This window comes from Lepus europaeus, chromosome 8, assembly GCF_033115175.1.
Source record: "Lepus europaeus isolate LE1 chromosome 8, mLepTim1.pri, whole genome shotgun sequence".
In the NCBI taxonomy this organism is placed as follows: Eukaryota; Metazoa; Chordata; class Mammalia; order Lagomorpha; family Leporidae; genus Lepus; species Lepus europaeus.
This window is the reverse complement of record NC_084834.1, coordinates 91,559,974-91,566,424: the sequence shown is the minus strand read 5'-3', so window position 1 is coordinate 91,566,424 and position 6,451 is coordinate 91,559,974.

Genomic DNA, 6,451 nt, shown 5'->3' with positions numbered 1-6,451 from the left:
GCATAGAAAATTAATCAATTTTTAAAAAATATCATGTAGGATCTCTGTCCTTAATGTGCTGTACATTGTGATTTAATGCTATAACTAGTACTCCAACAGTATTTTTCACTTTGTGTTGCTATGTGGGTGCAAACTGTTGAAATCTTTACTTAATATATACTAAATTGATCTTATGTATATAAAGAGAATTAAAAATGAATCTTGATGTGAATGGAAGCAGATAGGGAGCGGGAAAGGGGAGGGTTGCGATGGGAGGGAAGTTATGGGGGGGGAAGCCATTGTAATTCATAAGCTATACTTTGGAAATTTATATTCATTAAAAAAAAGTTTAAAAAAAAACCAAAAAACCCCATTGTATTATTAGCTTTTTTTAAAAAAAATGTTTCAGGTTCAATATATTGGGATATGTGATTGAGCAAACTTGAAGAGTGCAAAAATTAAAAACAAGTAATTTTTATTTGAAATGGAGATTGAGAGGAGAGAGCATGAGAATGAAAGTGAGATGTCTTCCATCCACTCATTCACTCCCCAAATGCCTGCAACAGGTGGCACTGGGCCAGACTGAAGTCAGGAACCAGAACTCAATGTGGGTCTTCCATGTGGGTGAAAGGGACCTAAATACTTGGGCCATCACCTGCTGTCTGCCTCCAAGTGTGTACATTAGCAGAAAATTGAAATAAGAAAAAGAGCTGGGACTCAAACTCACTCAGGTAAGTAATGGGGTGTTCCAAGGGGCAGCCTAACTGTTGTACCAAACATTTGTACTTCTCTTTTTATAACTGCAGAGATTCTTTAAGTCTCAAGAATGCTAATGCATATTGTGATTCTCAATATTTATAATGAATCTCCCTTTTTTGTAAGGGATATGTATATTGCTTTTTACAAGGAATATTGATGTTCTAGAGAATACCATCTAGGAAGCACAATTGTAAAGGTCAAAGGCTTTTCAGCTGTTTGAATAATGCTATTTTTGCAATTTAGTCTAAGTAAACATATTCTTATTAGGATATTGTCCTTTCAAATTTCCCAAATATGTATGGCATTGAGATGATTAATGAAAGCTAATTCATTCAAAGGTGAATTCACAGCAAGTTCTTGTAATGGGGAAGCTGAACCCTTTCCTAACAACTGTGTTATCATGATGGCAGCTCTAATTTATCAAGCTTAAAGTATTGCCAATTTTGTTGTTCAAATCCCTATCCTAGAGCAATTGGATTTGCCAACCAGGAACTGGTAAATGGATGTTGGATAAAGCTCACAATGGAGACATAAATGCTTTTTGGCACCATGACTTGGCATAGCTGCATGTCAAAGCTTATTTGCTCATTTTTCCCTGAACTGCAGGCATTTTAACCTATTTAAAGTTCTAGATTTTCAGAGTCAATGTTCTGTGAGTTCATTATAAAACTGTACTATAAAAACCTTCTGGGAATCTCCAAGAGTTCAATTTAGTATTCCAGCCCTATGCCTTTTCTTTTTTTCTTTTTCTTTTGACAGGCAGAGTGGACAGTGAGAGAGAGAGAGAGAGAGAGAGACAGAGAGAAAGGTCTTCCTTTCGCCATTGGTTCACCCTCCAATGGCTGCCGTGGCCAGCACGCTGCAGCTGGTGCATCTCGCTGATCCGAAGCCAGGAGCCAGGTGCTTCTCCTGGTCTCCCATGCAGTGAAGGGCCCAAGGACTTGGGCCATTCTCCACTGCACTCCCGGGCCATAGCAGAGGGTTGGCCTGGAAGAGGGGTAACAGGGACAGAATCTGGTGCCCCCACCGGGACTAGAACCTGGTGTGCCAGCGCCGCAGGTGGAGAATTAGCCTATTGAGCCGCGGCACCAGCCCCAGCCCTATGCCTTTTCAAACTTCTGTATTTTAATCCTCTTTTAGGTTTCCAACACCATACTCCCATGACATGACCACCATCATCACTTTTACTACTGTCAATAATATTAAATAAACCCAACCATAAACTAGGCACTGTATAATACCATTACAAATATATCTCACTAACTCTTTACAACAGTTCTTTGAGATAGATCTTATGTATGAGACTACTGAGTTTATGAGAGATTAAATAACATTTGAACTCAGTTCTATCAGATTCCAAACCATGCTTTTTTTTTTTTAAAGATTTATTTATTTATTTGAAAGAGTTACACAGAGAGAGGAGAAGCAGAGAGAGAGAGAGAGAGAGAGAGAGAATTCCATCCGATGGTTCACTCCCCAGTTGGCTGCAACTGCTGGAGCTGCACCAATCCAAAGCCAGGAGCCAGGAGCTTCTTCTGGGTTTCCCACATGGGTGAAGGGACCCCGTTTTCCCAGGCCATAGCAGAGAGCTGGATCGGAAGTGGAGCAGCCAGGACTCAAACCGGTGCCCATATGGGATGCCGGTGCATTAACCTGCTGCACCACAGCATCAGTCCCCCAAACCATGATTGACTACTGTATTCCATGAGTTTAGCCATAGTCTTTAGGGGATGCATATCACATTACATAAATAAGAAACCACATATGTTCTTTTGTTGGTCAAGCTGTTGACAGATCCCTTTCATCTGTGCTGATTAGCTAGGTTCTCCTAAGACATTAAGAAAGCATAGGATATGAAATATGTGCAGTGATCACTTTGAAGGGTCTGATAATAGTAGGTATTAATTATCAGGGTTTATTTAAACAATATCAGTGCCCCAACAACGTGGTTCAAATTTCAGTTACTATGTTATCTTAACTGTGAGTAATTGCATAAAATAGAAACCTTGCTGCTAACTCTTCTGTCCACAAATTGCTGCATTAATAACAGACACGTATTATGATCAATGACCAATGATATCATTTACTTCAAAATTTGTCAGTGATTGGTCACTGAGCATCTGTTATTCAGCTCATGCACAGACAGCAAAGTGCATTGTGGGGTTAAATCATTGTGTTTTTCTTTTCAGTCATCAAGTACTTTTTGCAAGTTCACATTCTGGGTACCAGACAAAATGGTAAAAGAGGCACCTTGAGGGGCAGATGCTTGGTTTGGGAGACTGACAGACCTGTGTGACATTTTATAAAAATGGATAATTAAAAGAGAGAGGTGGCCAACAAAGTGATAACAATGGAAATAAAAGTCAAACCAAACTTAAATAGAATTATGGAAGAATCAATTGACTGGGGCCGGCGCTGTGGCATAGTGGGTAAAACTTCTGCTTGCAGTACTGGTATTGCTTTTGGGTGCTGGTTTGAGTCCCAACTACTCCACTTTTGACCCAGCTCTCTGCTGTGGCAGAGAGAATTTGGCCCAAGTCTTTAGGCCCCTGTACTCATGTGGGAGACCTGAAAAAAGCTCCTGGCTCCTGGTTTCAGATCAGCCCAGTTCCAGCTATTGTGGCCATTTGGAAAGTGAATCACTGGATGGAAGACTCTCTCCCTCCCTCTCTCTCTCTCTCCCTCCCTCCCTCTCTCTCTCTCTCTCTCTCCCTCTCTCTCTCTCTCTCTCTTTCTCTCTCTCTCTGCCTCTGCCTCTCTGTAACTCTGAATTTCAAGTAAATAAATAAATCTTAAAAAAAGAGAATGAATTGATTGAGAAAATGTTGACTCTGTCCCTGTTCAAGAATTCTCAATGCACAGACAGAGCAACCCAGTGATGGCAAGTGGATGGAAGACCTCTGTCTCTCTGCCTCTTCTCTCTCTGTGTAACTCCTACATTCAAATAAATAAATAAATCTTAAAAAAAAAGATGGCATTGTCCCAAAGGTAATGTTGATTAGGAAAAACTATTAGCATAGGTAAACTGTTACCAAAAAAACTCAAGTATGGGTATACTTAACCTTTCCAAAATTTCCAGGTAATGAATGAAATTGTTTGTCAACATTTTTCATTATGTTATTAAGGCCAGTAATGTTGATAACAAAAGAATATGTATATGGGATTGAATGGGGAAGACAAGTTACACAAAAAGTTAAATTTTAGAGAATTGTTGCTGCTATTCCAGTCTTAACCTGATTTTCCTGGGCTATCAACTCCAGCAGCAATTGTCTGAGGAACTCACAGAGGGGAAGGACTTACATTAACATAGATCTAATTATTCAAACTATTTTTCAATGGAGAAAAAGAAATCTCATTTTAAAAGACAAAGAAAGGCAATCAGTCTCTCATTCTGTAGCATAAGGCAGTAAGGTACACAGGCCCAAGTAGGTCAGCACACAGCAGCTGTATAAAACAGGTTCTGCTCCCTGTTACTACCTTCTGGTCCTGAAACCCATTAATCCCATTAATTGTGTATCAAAGACTGGTAGCAATTCTACAAATGAGTAAACACAGAGATAAAAGTGTAATCACACTAGTCCAGCAAATTGGATTCAGGTCTTCAGTGAACAATCCTGTTTCAATTCAGCAATTTTATTATCACTGTTACTGGAACAAATCACTTTATTAAACAGAAGGAGCTTTGGTGGAGAAATTTCTTCTTGTGGGCAGCATTATGAAGCTCTCTAACATAAAAACAGCACTTACACTTGTCAAGGGATTTCTTTAGGCAATTCAACTAATGGCTTGTGACAGGTAGGACTTAAAATGTTCATTCATGCCTTCCATTTTGCTATGCAGCTATTTTTTTTTTTATTCTAAGGGAAAAAAAGTCCTTTTGATGCTTTTAGTGGAATTAATATTTTTTTTTGTAAAGAGTTTGCTGACAAGAGCATCTCTCTCTCCCTATTTTCCTTCCTTCCTCCTAAGGGCAGTGGATTTGAGGAAGTAAAGCATTACAGAATAGGTCAACATCTATTTGTATTTATTTGAGGCATGTCATTAGGCCTAGACAGTTTGGAAAGGGGCCCTTAAAATATGAGGGGTCTTCAAAAAGTTCCTGGAAAATGCATTATGAAAAAAACACAAACCTGCATGGATTTAAAAAATGTTTTGCACCAAAATAAACTTATCTTTTAATTCCACTTTCCATGAACTTTGTGTTCTATTAGAACCACTCATCCTATTGTCAGACTACAAAATGAACGAAGTGGAAATGATGATCAACTATGTGCTTGCTTTCTAAATTCCCTTCCTGCAGAAGTAGGGCCCTGGGGAGTCAAGACCAGAGGAAACAGAGAAGTGTGGTTCCTCAGCTGCTGTTGGGCATAAAGAAGAAGGACTCAGAGACAGAATCCTAGGGGAAACAGCTCAGGAGTCCCTGCTTGGGTTTAAAACAATGCTGTGCAGTGAAACCCTCTGTGAAGATGGACGCTGGGAGAGCTGCTAACCATCCCTACATGGCTGCTAATCTCTTGCCACATGCCTAATGTGATGGAGCAACTGAAATGGTGATTGGATTGGATTTGATTTTAATGAATTTAAATGTAGAAAGCCACATCTGGCCATTGGCTACCACTGTGGGTGGCACAAGTCCAAACCATCAGAACTGTGAGGTCTGGGCAGAGAGGCAAAAACTTCATCCAGAGTGGTCTTTAGTGAGTTTCAACAAAGTGCAGTGAATGATCATGAGAGTGAGAAAACATTGAAAGAAATCAATAGAAGGTGACAATTTCCCACATGAAACACTAGCAGTTAGTCACTGACTAAAATACTCTACTGTGATTATTAAATATAATCCTAAGAAGACTAAACCCTCTATGCGTTCTTAGGTGTTAATAACCTGAATATCCTATAAAATACTTCCCCCAAAGCAAAATCAAATAAAAACTGATCAACTAAGGCCACTGACCAGTAAAGACTGCTGTAAACTTTATATAAATAATCAAAAGTCTTGCTTTATGAATCAGTAAATCTGGTACATTATGAATTGAATGTTTGGAAAATGGATTTTTTTCAGTATGTCAGCTCTTCTGGTCATATGGCAAAGTGGCTCTCAGTGCCCCATCTCTATGTCTCTCTGCATGCACAGGTATGTTCAGGCTGTACAGAATAGTCCCTCAAAGATAGGAATGCCCATCCAGTCCCATATCACCCCAGCCTTTGTTTTTTTCCTACAAGGCCCTTTCCCTTTAAAGTTTTTTTTTTTTTTAGAATTTTTAAGTATTTGGGGGGGGGAGAAAGAGAAAGAGGGGAACAGAGAGAGATAGCTTCCGTTTGCTGGTTCAATCTTCAAATGCCCACAACAGCTAGGGGCTTGACAAGCCGTAGCCAGGATCCAGGAACTCTGTCCTGGTCTCTCATGTGGATGGCAGGGACCCAGGTACTTGAGCTGTCACCTGCAATTCCCCAGCATACTCATTAGTGGGAAGCTGGAATCGGAAATGGAGCCAGGAATCAAACTCAAGCACTTTGACATGGGATGCAGGTGTCCCAAATGGTGGCTAAACCCACTGTGTCACAATGCCCACCACCGTCCCATCCTATACATCATTAAGATGTAAGTAAATGTCACATCCTCTGTAAAGTCCTATCAGAGTTCTCCATGTCTTACCCACAGGCAGAATTAAATGTTAATTCCTGTGGGTCTCCATGGGATTGGAGCTGTGAGGAT